The sequence below is a fragment of the Balaenoptera ricei genome, chromosome 6, assembly GCF_028023285.1.
Source record: "Balaenoptera ricei isolate mBalRic1 chromosome 6, mBalRic1.hap2, whole genome shotgun sequence".
Lineage (NCBI taxonomy): Eukaryota > Metazoa > Chordata > Mammalia > Artiodactyla > Balaenopteridae > Balaenoptera > Balaenoptera ricei.
This window is the reverse complement of record NC_082644.1, coordinates 109832823-109847231: the sequence shown is the minus strand read 5'-3', so window position 1 is coordinate 109847231 and position 14409 is coordinate 109832823. Positions and strand designations below refer to the sequence as shown.

At 50.7% G+C, this 14409-nt stretch overlaps 1 protein-coding gene across 3 annotated transcripts in view; it reads left to right on the top strand.

The window, feature by feature from the left end:
• The window catches only part of GGTA1 (glycoprotein alpha-galactosyltransferase 1 (inactive)), a 63317-nt gene that overhangs the window by 17609 nt on the left and 31299 nt on the right, over positions 1-14409 (top strand). The gene's annotated exons all lie outside the window — the stretch shown is intronic.

Here is a 14409-nt window from a genome sequence, read left to right as displayed (position 1 = left end):
CCCTCCTGTTGTCCTAATTTGTGATCAACAACTGATGCTTTTCTAATTAGCACGTGGGATGCTAAAAATAGTTTTTTTTAAATTGGGGAAACAGGTGCTTTGTTTATTATGATGAATGTTGTACACGGGCTCACACTGCTGAAATCAAAGTAGTTAGGTTATTTATGTATTTATGCTGTGGGGATGGGATAAAGTAACTTCTATTCACTCCCCACTGTTGCATGAAGATGGTATAGGGTCTCTTACCCCATCCCAGCCAGGAACTCTGGGTTCTATGGGACAATGCGGGACAGAACCCAGCCTCTGGAATCCTGGCATCTGCCTCTGCAGGGGTTCTTAACCTTTATTGTGCTCCTTTATGGACTCCTTTGGCATCTGGGGGAGCCTGTAGACTCCTTCTGGGAATGTTTTAAATGTGAAAAATAAAATGAATAGGATTAGAGAGAGAAAGACTCAAATTGAACTATAGTTATTAAAATATTGGGTTGGCCAAAAAGTTTTTCCATACCATCTTACGGAAAACCCATACGAACTTTTTGGCCAACCCAATATTAATATTAGGGATTGAATTTCAGCTCAACCAAACTGAGGTGCTTCCTCATCTGTAAAATGGGGATGATTCCAGTACCTATCTCTCAGAGAGCTTAGTGAGAATTGAATAATGAGTGTAAAGTGCTTAGAACCCAGCTCAGCATTCAAGAAATAGTAGCATATGCTGCTGTTCCTGCTTTGTTGCTGTTGTTATTATTATTATTATATAAGGTACAGATTCCTGCTCTTCAGGAACTCACAGTCTGGACTGAGATATATATAATTATATGTAAGTAATTAAAGGTAGACGTAAAGGTGCAGAAAAGAAGCCTGACAAGGGGCTAAGGGGAGCTCAGAGGGAGTGAAATGTCTTCCGGCTGAAAGAGTGCTGGGTGGCGGCTAAGCTTTTGTGTCAGCCAGACTTGGATTAGTTCTGGCTCTGATCCTTAGCTTGAGCAAGAGATATCACCTTTCTGACCCTTGGTTTCCCTCCCTGTAAAATGGGAATACAGTAGAATCTACAGGGATGCTGTGAGCGCCACCTCCTTCCCTCCCATGATCAGCCAGTTAAATCACACATCCTTCATTTCCTTGAACCACATCCCCTCCTTGTCTTTCTAGCCACCCTCACCGCCGCCCACCCCGGCCAGACAGTCCCTAACTGGGGAGGAATCCAGCCAGTTGCCATCCCTGCCACTGTCCTTGGGCTGGTGTGGCTGGCTCGGTTACAACCCCAGCAGGGTTGCAGAGCTGCTTGGCACCCTATGTCCTCATTCCTGGTCAGTGTTCTCTCCCAGTGCCCAAGGCATCTGCTCCTAACCTGGGTGGCTGTCACGTGGCAAGCCTGCAAGACGTTTTCATGAGTGACCTAGCGTCCTATCTCATAGGAAAGGGAAGCCACAGAAGACAACACGCTGAACTTCCTTCTCATTCCTTTCAAATGTAGCTGAATCTTCACCCATCTTTGAAACCTAAGGAGGAAAAAATTTCTACAGGACACTGGAGAGACGCTCTTGCCTCCACTTCATTTTCCTTTGTTTATGCAAGGCTCTCACTGAAGAGGAGGGTAAAGATTTTTGTAGGGAAGAGGGCAGACTATTATCTAGAGAATATCCTACTCTGTGTGAGATGGGCAGTGTATCAGTCAGGATGGAGTACGGTGTGCTGCAGTAACAAACAACCCTTGAATCTTAGGGGCCAAACCCATAAAGGTGGTTTGTCTTTTTTTTTTTTTGGCTGTGCCTCCCAGCTTGTGGGATCTTAGTTCCCCAACCAGAGATTGAACCTGGACCCTCAGCAGTGAGAGCACAGAGTTCTAACCACTGGACCACCAGGGAATTCCCTAAAGGTTTATTTCTTACTTTAGTTAATATGAGCATCTTGGGTCAGCTGGGGGCTGTGTTCCTCATTCAAGGAATCAGGCTGATGGAGCAGTTACCTCCTTGAATGTACTTCATGGCACTGAGAAAGAGAGCCCTAGAGGGTCTTCCACTGGCAATTAAATGCTTGGGCCATCTCACATCTTATTGATCGGACTAGTCACATGGCCCTACTCAATCACAAGGGGACCAGGAAATGAAAGCCTACCATGAAGGTGGAGAGCAGGAAATATTTAGTAGAACAGCATTAACGAGTACCCCAGGTAGGCTACTCCTTTCTTTGCTTAGTGTGCTAAGTCAACTCTGCAAGCTGAGATAACCAGGCGGGTGGCACAGACAGAGTGGGCTGTAGGCTGTACTTTGTGAGTGCTAGGAAACCACACCCAGAGAGGAAAAACCCCAAAGGCACTTCATAGCCCCAAGTGCTAAGCAGAACAAAAAGGCACATGCAGCTGCCAGCCTCTCTGGGGGAATAAAAAGCAGAAGCTCAGTGAAGAAGGCAGCAGCCCTGAAGAGGGCAGGTGATACCTGCTGGGAGCTCCAGGTGCTAAACGCACAGGGAAGGCAGAGGCAATGGTATTGAACTGGGGTTCGCAAACCACATTCTTCATCACAGACCCATATGACGTTTTGTAAGTGTGGCACATATTTAGGCGTTCTCCCTCCGTTTCTGAGCTATTTGATGTTTATGAGAGGGATGTTCTTTCTGAATTGGATGCTTCACTTGTCTCCAGTCCACACATGATGCTCACCTTTTCCCTATGAAGCTCACCTTTTCCCAGTTGCATTTCTGTGTCCCATCGTGGCATCCAAAATCGTTCAAGAGCAGTGAGGGTAGAAGGGAGAGGGAAGGACAGAGACATGGCCATCCCTGGCAGAGGCTTTTGGGGTTTTCTTGGGCATAAATAAGGAAACTCTGGGAGAAGACTACTGACTGCAGCCCTCAGCCCCTTCCCTGAGTTCTTGATTTCCTATGCTGTAGTTAAGAGGCTTCTCGTCCTCGTCCTGGAGAGATGCCGGACACCTGGGTACTAGCCCCAGCCTCCTCACTTCATTGCTGAGTGGCCCTGGATAAGTTATTTCCCTGCCTTGGTGCCTCAGTTTTCTCATCTATAAAATGAAGCAGCTCAGAAGACTGAGGCCAGGCTTGAAAGGAGAGTGACCCTGGGTGGCGGGGGTGTTCCTGCAGCCACGTGGGCGAAGAGGCAGGTGAGATTGCTCTCTGAGTCCGCCAGAAGTCCGTGGAGCCTGGAGTAAGGAGGTGACTCATTGCTGTCACAGGACACTCACCTCGGTTGCAGGATGTATGTGGTGGCATGAGAGTTGGATTCTGGGCTCCACTTCCCACTACACTGAGCTCCGTGCGAGGGAGGCCATATCGGCTAATCCTTGTCGACCTAGCAGCCTGGACAGTGCCTAGCACTTGGTAGGTGCCAGTGTTGACATTAAATAAGTATTTGCTTAATGAATGAATGAACAAACGAACACATCATTCCCTTCAACTCTGAATCAGTGATTTGCAGACTTCCTTTGGGACAGGAGGAGGTTGAAGAAATTCTGGGCTCTACCCAAACCCAGCTTCCCACCTTGGGCAAGTCACCAGACTCCCTCTGTATGCAGGGACCTATCCTGCCTCACGGGCTGTGTCAGAGGCTCCAGCAAGCGGGAGGCCTCCTAAATGCCCCGTGCAAAGGAAGAGCTGGTTGTTTTTAGGACATGAGGACAAGTCCTTGTTTGACACAGAGCAGGTGGTGCTGGAGCCTGTGAGGTGGAGAGTTCTGGAATAATCGTCATTAGGAATTGAGTAGCTACTGTCTATTGGGCACTTGCTCCAACATCAGGCCTTATACCAAGCGCTTGATGTGCACTATCTCATTTAAGATGGTCTAAAAGGAAAATTGTTATTCTCATTTTACAGAGGAGAGAAATCAAGTCCCAGGAGGTCAAGTGACTCACCCAAGGCCACACACTTAGTCAATGCCCAGGCTGGGCTCACTCAAGTGCAGGCTCTAACCTCTATGCTGTACGGCCTCCTGCTGCTATGATGAGGCGGGGACAGTGCTTGTCTCTTAGGAACCAGTGATAATAATACAAGTTGCCTTTTCCTAAGTACCTATGAGGTACCAGGAACTTTACAGATGTTACTGTTCATCCTTTCAACAACTCAAGGAGTAAGGAATTATTATCCCTATTTTACAGGTGAGTAAACCAAGGCTCAGAATGTGAAGTGACGTTTCCAGGGCCACACAGCAAGAAAGTAGGGAGCGGGGCTGGAATTTGAACTCAGGCCTGGCTCATCCCAAGAACAGGCAGAGAAAAAGTCATCTCCATTGTGGGCTCCATTAAGAGGTTGTTTTTTGGTTTTGTAGCTGTTGTTGTTGTTTTTTAGCTTCCCACTTTAGGTTCCTAGAATGTCATCATTAGAGATTATTTCTTGGAAGGCCTTTTACGCTCAACTTATTACAAGAAAAAAATCTAGTGGAGGGGAAAAAAAAGAAGCCCGAGACAAAAACAACCTCAGGATTTTTCAGTAAATTCTTAGACTCTTAATACCTCCTAGCCTACACAGGGGAAGCAGGGTGAGCTGAGATGATCCCAGCTGCAGGCGCTAAGGGGGACAAGTTGGGGGTGGGGGCAGAAATGCATCTGGAGGGACTCGGCTTGTACCACCTCTTGTACCACAAGCGGCCTCAGAAAAGAGTCTGGCTGCTGAAGCGGGTATCCTAAGGCACCGGTTGATAGTAAACACAAGCTCTGCATCCTAGAGGGTCCGAGGGGACTTCATTGAACCCTCTTTATTTTATTGAACAGTTTTTACATAGCGTGACCCTATGATTTATCCCCCAGACCTACACACCTTTGAGAGTGAAAGGGGGCACTAAAACATTGACCTGAAAACTGATCCACGACAAGCATAAATCAGAACTGTCCTAGGGAAAGCACCTTGATTTTACAGGCTCTGAGAAACTACCCACACCAGGAAGGGTTGCTGTGAAAAGGCAAAGCCCAGATGTCAAAAACAGGAGGATGGTAAAACAAAACAGAAGAACAAGACAAGGGGTAGAGAGGAGCAGTGACTTCCGCCAGGGGACACCTATGCAGCCCTGGCTCTGTGCCAGCCCTAGCCTGGTTAACACAATGGCAGTAGCCGAGGTCCGCAGAGAGCACTTGGCATTTGTGGGCACACATGTCCCTCTCACCAGACTTGGGCTTGACAAGCGCAGGCAGTGGATGTGATTCATTCTGTGCCCACCCCAGTCCCAACAGTCCCAGGACTGAGTAAATGTCCTCCAAGTGTTTACTGATGGAATAAATGCTTGTGGGCACGGCTTTCCTGAAGTGTGCCAGGGAAGATGATGTTTTGCTTGGAGAGGAAAGAGTCAGGGGTCCTATCTCTGAGGAGCCGTTAGGGTGAATGGGAAAGGCAAGGCTACACGGACAGGTAGAACTTACTGGTTCTGCTGTCTGCTGGTCTGTGTGACTCAACCTCGGAGCCTCAGATTCCCTGTCTGGGGAATGGAGGGCTCATTAGTGATTGTAGAAAGGATTAAATGAGATGGTGTATGTAAATGAAAGGCAGTCCTTGTTATTGATAATAACATTCTGGGAAGCAGAGCTCAGTTCCACACTGAAAAGATGTGTCTTACAATCAGAAAAGTCCAGAGATGAACCAGACTACTCGGGTGGGTGGTGAGTTCCCCCTCACTAGAAGGCTTCAGGCAGAGGCTGTCCGCCATGGATGCTGTAAATGGTGTGACCACCTTTAGGAGGGAGGTTGGGCTAGCAGGACAGCGGGAGAGGAGAGCTGACAGATTACCACTGGCGTAAAAGCCTGAGGGACTTGAACTCCTTTGGATGAGAGTGACTTGTTTATGCCACTGTTCATGTCACCTGGAAGACTGTGCTGTCGGCCAGCCAGGGGAGCAAACGGGGGCAACAGGCTGCGACTGGGAGCTGGCCCCTTGAGAGGGGGGATCTCCTTCTAGGAGGGAGAACAGGAAACAGGCAGGGGTCCCTGAAAACTTTCACTTCTTCCCACATGAAACGGCCCCTTGCTGGTTCCAGGGCCTCCTATTTTGGCTGAGGGGGAAGGAGTCTTCTTTAGACCTTGACTGCTCAGCTGTTCTGATGGGAACCAGGTAGAGCTCTGGATTCAGCACGCCTGTTGGCTCGGGCTCCCGGCTCCCTCCCCAGAGTGCCCTCCCTCCGCCCAAAGGCTGTGATCTCCTCTCTGACTCTGGTTTCTGGAGCCGCATCACATGCTCTGAACGCACCAACTGCTCCTCTGTGGGGGTTATTCGCTGAGAGCCCGTGGCTGGGCATGAAGGGTGCCATGAGCCCCCAGAGCTGGCATGCGATGCAGAGTCCGAGACACCAGCCCCACCTTTTCATCTGATTGGGGAGGGGGCTGGGAAACAGCGAGGCACACACAGGGAGTTGCTCAGAGTTGGAGGCACAGCGGGGGACAGGACCTCTGTCTGTTGCCACCCCTCGTTTGCCTGGCAATCCCACTCCTTGGGATTCTCAGGCAGCAGCACCCTTGCCCGGGGAACACGACCCTCCCTCCACAGCCTTCCCTCTTCCGGGGGCAAGTGAGGCCAGAGGCAGCCAGAGGAGTGTCGGCGGGTGGAGTTGAGCTGAGAATTCAGATGGGGCTAATCCCAGCATTCTTTTTTTTTTTTAACATCTTTATTGGAGCATAATTGCTTTACAATGGTGTGTTAGTTTCTGCTGTATAACAAAGTGAATCAGCTATACATATACATACATCCCCACATCACCTCCCTCTTGCGTCTCCCTCCCACCCTCCCTATCCCACCCCCTAGGTGGTCACAAAGCACCGAGCTGATCTCCCTGTGCCATGCGGCTGCTTCCCAACTAGCTATCTGTTTTGCATTTGGTAGTGTATGTAAGTGCATGCCACTCTCTCACTTCCAGCATTGTTGACAACTTTTGCGCCTGGCTCTCCTCCTGCCTCTCTGCTCTGCCCCTCAGGTTTCAGGGCGGTGTCCATTAAGGATGCCCTGCTCTGTTTTCCATGCTCCCCTCCCTCAGCGCACAGCAGACCTGCCCGCTCTTGCCTGACGCTGGCAGCTCCCAAATCGGGCTCTGCCCAGGCTCTCTGTCTAGGACAACATTACTGAGCTGGCTTCTGCAGGTTCTTCAAACTCAACGCTTCTAGAACAGAACTCACCAGCCTCCCCTCCTCCCAACCCCTCCACTTTATTTTTCAGTCAACCATCCACTCTCCTACTTCCACCAGAAACCTGGGAACCAGCTCGGTTTCCAGATCACCGGCAGGCCTCTTGCAGACAGATTCCTGGGCCACACCCTGGGCATCCTGATTCATTAGGGCTGGGTGGGCCTGAGGCTCTGCATTTCTAACAAGCTCCCAAGTGATGCTGGTGCTGCTGGTTGTTTGATCCACACTTTGATACAAAACGAAAGTAATTTTAAATCCGGGACAGTCTCTCCAAGAAGGTGACAGTGAAGCAAATTTTGAAAGAGAATTTAGTTCCTGTAACCCAAGATCTCAAGATGCCACTTCTTTCTTGTCTTCCAGCTCACCCCATGGCGTCAGGTCTCTACTCTTTCCCCTGGACATTGGCCAGCAGCCTCCTGGCTGGGCCCCCTGGCTGGAGATTTAACTTCTCCCACCCACCCTCACCCTGCAGCCAAGGAATTCTCCTAAAAAGCGAATCATGTAACTCTCTTTGCTTAGAGACTCCCCAGCACCTTCAGGAGGAAATGCAGATTCCTCAGATACAAGGCGCCAGGTGACAGGATTCTGCACGGCCCTGCAGCTTCTCTGTCCCCCTCCCCCAACCCCACTTCAGCTGCTCTGGATTGGAGCTTGTCAACTTCCCACTTTATCCCCCCACGTTACCAACTCACCTATCCTGTCTTCTCACTTTTTTAAAGTAATTAATTAATTAATTAATTTTTATTTTTGGCCGCGTTGGGTCTTCGTTGCTGCGCGCGGGCTTTCTCTAGTTGCAGCGAGCAGGGGCTACTCTTCGTTGTGGTGCGCGGGCTTCTCCTTGTGGTGGCTTCTCTTGTTGCAGAGCACGGGCTCTAGGCGCGCAGGCTTCAGTAGTTGTGGCTCGTGGGCTCTAGAGCGCAGGCTCAGTAGTTGTGGCGCACGGGCTTAGTTGCTCCACGGCATGTGGGATCTTCCCGGACCAGGGCTCGAACCCGTGTCCCCTGCGTTGGCAGGCGGATTCTTAACCACTGCGCCACCAGGGAAGTCCCCTGTTTCCTCACGTTTTGCACAAGGGGAAGCACCTTCTGCCTGTCTTGTTGGCGTCCCCACCCCCATCCTCCCTGAGGGGATGCTCTTCAGCACCTGTCCTTTCCCTCCTCTGAACCTTCAAACCCTCCTCTCCATGGCTCTGTCTCATCAGGGGTTTCCCATCGTCAGCAGTGTACTCAGGAGTATTTCCCTTTTTCTCCATGGCTTCTCTAACTGGACCCTCTCTCCAACCCTTCCCAAGGCAAGTTGCTGGCAAGAGGTCCTTGCACTCAACTGACGTCACTTCCTCGCCTGAGGTTCTTTCCTCGACACTGCAATCTGGTACCCAGCTCCAGGCTTCCATGGGTTTTTGATGCCAGCTGCCCCGGGGGCCCCCTCTTCTTTCACATCCTTCCCCTCCTAGGGTGATCTTATCCACTCACATCTCTATGTTGCCCAGAGCTGAATGTTGGCTGACCTGCAGCATCTCTACTGGGCATCCCACAGAGCCTGTCTCAGGGAGGCATTTCTCCTCTTCCTATAATCCTGATCAAATAGAGATGCTCTAAGGATTCCATCCACTTTCCTCTCTCTCAAGACCACCTCCACTTCCCCACCCGCCTCCAACCTTTTGCGTTCGACTCTGTAATTATACGCAGGTGGTTCTGCGAGTGTTTACAGGCTCCCAACCAATAGCTATTTGGATAACTGTCTCTAGTGGGTAGAATTTTGTCTACCAAAAAGATGTGTTCAAGTCCTAACTCCCAGTGCCTATGAATATGAGTTTTTTTGGAAATAGATTCTTTGCAGATGACTCAAGCTAAGATGAGGTCATACTGGATTTGGGTGGGCTCCAATCCAGTGACTGGTGTCCTTATAAGAAGAGGGAAACTTGGACACAGACACACACGAACACTGTGTGACGATGTAGAGAGCGTTGGGTTATGCTGTCACAAGGAACGCGCCAAAGGGTGCTGGCAGCCACCAGAAGCTAGGAGAGAGGCGTGATGGGTTCTCTCTCATGACCTTCAGAAGGAACCAGCTCTGCCAACACCTTGACTTTGGACTTCTGGCCTCCAGAATTGTGAGAGAATAAACTCCTGTTGTGTTAAGCCACCCAGTTTGTGGTACTTTCTTACGGAAGCCCTAGCAAGCCAATATACCATCCATCTGTCCATCCGTCCACCGATCCTCAGGACCGCCTCTGTACTGGACCCTGTGTGAGGACCACCAGGGACCTGGAGTTAAAGCCGAGCTCCCTGCTGCCCTTGAGAGCTTGCACATGGAGGGCGAGATGGACACTTGCTCAGCAACCTGTGCTCCAAGCAGGCCGCACGAGGGCAGTGGGAATTTGGGAGAGAGAATCAGCTCCCGCCGGGAAGCAGATCTCGGAGGAGGTGGCGGTGAGCTCTGAAAGCTGCACATTCATCAGCCAGGTTTGCAGAGCAAGTGAGAACAGGCCCTTCACAGCCACCGAGCCCATGTGGGTCCCCGCCAAGGAGCCATAGGGATCCTGGGAAAGTTCTGCTTCAGCTTGGTCAGCGCCCACATGGGGTGTAAGGCCCAGATGGGGAAAAGAATGTGCCTGGAGCCACATGGCCGGTGGAAGCAGGTCATTGGATTTAGAAAGCACTTTCTTGGGCTTTCTTTTATCTGGTTGTATTGTTAGTCTTGACTTCAATTTTTAAAACATTTTCTTCACTGCAATCCACCCCCTTCCACAGGCTCTTTGGAAAGAAATGCTTCTGGGGCTGGGCTGGGCTGGGCTGAGTGGGGCAGGCCTGCCTATCCTCCTTATCTGCACGGTAGCTTGAGTCCTCACCCCAGCCTTGCAGTGAGCCAGGGTGGGAGAAAGTTCTCTGTGGCTTTGCCAGACTCAGAGTCCCCTCTCTCAAAAAGCTGGTTTCCCCTCTCTTTGCTTGGCTGAGTTTCTCTGTTTTGGGGCCAGAATTGTGCCCCATTTCCTCTTTTCTTTCACCGGTGTGTTTGGGGCCTCCTTTGGGAGGGTTCAGTGGGGCTCCTGAGTGCCTTGGAGGTTCTGTGGCATCCTGGCCCCTGCCTCCAAAAGCCAAAGCTGGTTGGTTCATAAGATGACCCCACAGGACCTCCTGAGGGGACCCGGCCTGAGCAGAAGAGGATTTACAAATCCTGAAGGGCGGGGCTGCCTGCCAGCCTGTCTTTAGTGAGAAGGAAGAGAGGGCTGAGGGCCGGTGCAGACATACGTGCCAGGTCCCTGGGAGGCAGGAGAAGCCCACCTGAAAAGGTCCAGTCACATCACCTCCTCCATGAAGGCTTCTGAGATGCCCCTGGTCAGATTTTTATAGGAGCCCGATTCACAGCTGCACCCCCAGATTCAGGCTCAGGCAGGGCAGAGTGGAATTGGGAGGGACCCTCCACTCCACAGATGAGAAAACAGAGGCACAGAGAAGGGAACTGGACATGCCTGCATCACACAGGCTGGTGATAACGGAGCAGGGGTTCAAATAGTACTTTTAGTTTCTGGTACAAAACGATTTCCCTTAAAAAAGGAGTCATCTGTGGCCAATATATCACATTCCGTAATCAGAGAAGTGCTGTTTAGGTGCAGTTATTTTTCTCTTATTATTATTATTTTTTTATTTTTGGCCGCACTGGGCAGCTTGCGGGATCTTAGTTCCCCGACCAGGGATCGAACACAGGCCCCCTGTAGTGGAAGCGCAGAGTTCTAACCATTGGACCACCAGGGAATTCCCAATTTCTTTTTGTCTCTTTTTAAAATCTGATTTCGATCTGATTTGGGCAGAAGTTCCCCAGTTTACCACAGACTCCATCACTCCCTATTGCATTATACCTGGTCAAATTCACACAATTCTGCTGCCCACCTGGCTCCTGGCTTTCACTCAGCATTCATTCAACATATATCTATTGAGCATCTAACAGGCGCCAGGTACTGTTCCAGGTACTGGGAAAACCCAGAAGTGACCAAGATGGAAGACAAGCACCCCCCGCCCCCCAATAGCGCTTGGGTTCCAGTGGCATTTGGTTCACAGCCCCTGCCTTCTTCTACATCCATTAGCATCCCCAGTTTGGTCTGGCTTCACCACCGTCGGGGGTATAAGAGGTTAAGGTGGGATAGAATCATGGAAAAACCCTAAACTTGTCTTCCATTCCAGGGTTAATGACTCAGACCATACACTTCTGTAAGGTTCTTACTTTATCTTCAGTTCCCTTCCTTATAACTTGGGACTGTACTCTTCACCCTACTTACCCTCCTAGGGTTGTGTAAAAGTATATGGGTCGTTGTAGACAGCAGTGGGCTCTAAACAGGGCATGATTGTGACCTTGAGGGACGCTGAGCTTCTCACCTGTTCAGGAAGCAGTTCTGCTCTGAGGCAGGGCACTGGCCTACTGGCTTCAAGCCTCTCTCCATTCAGGGAAGGGTGAGAATTCTAGGGGAGTCGAGGGCACCCCCGGGCACCCACCGCCCAATTGTGATAAGAACAACCAGGTGCCTCTTCTTCACCTCCATCTGGGGCCATCAGCCTGAGGAAGCGGTGAGAGGAACCAGGGGAGGGTAGAGGGGGAGGGGAGACTCCTCGGTTGGGGAAATCCAGCCACCTGCATTGGGGGCTCAAGCCCAGGCTGTCATCAGAACCCAGTCCTTGCTGCTCGGTGGGAGCTCCTCATACCTTCCAAGCTGTCAACAAAGCCAGCATCTTCCTTCTCCAGAAAGAGTCTGACCTACAGCATGAAGAACCAAGGTTAGCCCCAGGGAGGGACTTCCTGGTACAAGGGGTGTGGCTGAGGCTCAGGACGGAAGCTTGTGGAAGCAAGGGGAGCGCTCCAGCATGGCTTTGGTGGAGTCTATCCTAGGTGGGATGGAGGCACATCTCAAGAAGGTTTGCTATGTGTTGCTTGGAAAGAGTCATCATGATTTCATTTTTCCAGCTCTTCTCAAGGAAATAGACTTAGAGGTGCGAACTCTCCTGAGTGCAGTTATTTACTGCTTGGGCTTTCGCCAAGATCATTTCAGCACTTATGCTCACAGGTGTATGGCAATACTTAATGGTAATGGAAACACTGGCCGGAACCTCTCCTTCCCCACGTTTCCCCAACCTGGAGGAATACGTGATCAAAATTTTTATTTCATACACCAATGTAAAACCGAGGGAACGGCAACCTTGGATTAATTGAACACTAGAGACTATCAGTGATTGAGAACCTCAAGCACTTTTCAAGGAGTATCTCCTTAATTCTTGCAATAATGGCTAATAGGTATCTCTATACCCTTACCATGTGCCAGCTACCATACAAGTACTATTATCCCCATTTTATAGCTGTAGAAACAGAGACACAGAGAAGTTAAGTAAATTGCCCAGGATTGCACAGCATACGGGGCAGAGCCAGGACTCAAACCCAGGCAGCCTGGGCCCAGAGTCCAAATTCAGAACCACCGTGCTCTAAGCTCCTCGCCTACCCTGAGAGGTGGGGATTAGGATTATCCCCAACACGGAGAAGAGGAAACCAACCAGATTGCTCCGTCACTCACGAGCATCAGCGAGAATGTCTTTTATAACTGCCCTGAACACATTCAGGATTCAGCAAACAGTGGCAGCCTGAAACTCCTGTGTCTGTAGCATTCTTTGCCAAGAACACTTAATCCCCACACTTCCACGGAGGTAAGCAGGGTGGGAATCTGATCCTTCGTGATTCCAGGCCGGAAGGGGTCTGGGATGTGAAGCCAGGGCACCTCCACACCTGGGCTACAGCTACCTTGGCTGCAGCTCTGAGGCTGTGCGATCCTCTAACTCGGGGGTGGCAGACGGACAGGCGCTGAACGCTGGCTGTCATCTGACAGGCCCGTGGACTGTTAGGGCTGGAAGGGACCTTGGTGACCATCGAGTGATGAGATTAGTCAGCCTGGCTGGGATGCCAGGCTCTTAACCTGGACAGCCTCTGGCCTCCTTTGATCAGCAGAACAGCATGGCCTGAGGCTCCCTTGCTCCAGTTCCCCGCCTCTCAATTAAAAACTGACCACAAGTATGTGCTTCCTTGTTTTGAGAGTCTGTGCTTCAGGGAAGGAGGAATTTCATGTTGGATCCTCTGGAAGTTGAATTTTCTGCCTTCCAGGTTTGCATGCTCTGTCGAGCTGTGGTTAACCAACCTGGACCTTCTGATTCCACTAACCTGTAGAGTGTCCCCCGGGGGCAGCTCAGGAGGAAGGGTAGCATGAGACCCACCAGCTGGTGACCTCGAGCAAGTCACAGAGGCTCTCAGAGCCTCCCTCCCTTCCCTGACCACTGGGTGGGTGAGCCTGAGTATTCACTGAGATGAAGGAGAGAGGCTGCTTTGTAAACTGTAAAATGGAAGACCCATGTGATCGGTGCTTGCTTGTTGGAGGACCAGTTTATCTTAGCGCAGCTCCTTAGCCTCCAAATGCTGTCATCTTTCCCTTCCCTGCTGACCACAGTACAGATGCCTGGATCATTTAATGCAACAGATCTTCCCTGAGCCCATAGTGAGGTGCTCCGTGGTGCTCGGTATTGGAGTGTCCATCCCAAGAGAAGGAAAAAAGCAGGGTCTATCTGTGACCCTGTGTCCTGAGAGCCAGAGTCAGGGAAAGACAGAATGCCCCAGAGAATGCAGTTTCCAGCAGGAGGGTTTCTGTTCACTTTTGCTCTTAACATACACACAGAGAAGGCACATTTGTGATGAATTTTCACAAAGTGGACACACCTGTGTAACCACTACCTGGCTCAGGAAACAACATGGAACTCCCCCGGGGCCCCTTCCCAGTCTCTACCACCCCCCTCTCTGACTTCTAGCACCACAGGTTGGTTTTGCCTATTTTTGAACGCTCAATGAATGGAATCATCCAGGCCTTCTTTCGCTCAGTGAGAAAGAAGTGTGTGTGAGATTCATCCTGCTGATGTCAGGGGCTGTAGCTGGTTACTTCTCGCTGATGTACGTGGGCTCCCATGCTCGATCACACCCGATCTGTCTGATGGTGGGCCTTGGGGTCGTTGCCAGTTTTTGGTGCACTGTGAATGTCCCAGTCCGTGTCTCTGGGTGAGCTTATGTGTACTTTCTTTGGGGTATAGACCTGGGTGGAATAACTGGGTTGTAAGATGTGGCTGGTTTAGCTGTAGTAGATGCCGGCAGGAAGGATTTAAGTAAGTAGTTAAGCAGGACTTCCAGACCCTGAAGATTGTGGTCGACTAGCTCATGCCCCCAGAGGAGGGGCCCGTGAAATCTCCTCTGGAGAACAAGAGGAAGAGGCTGGATTAG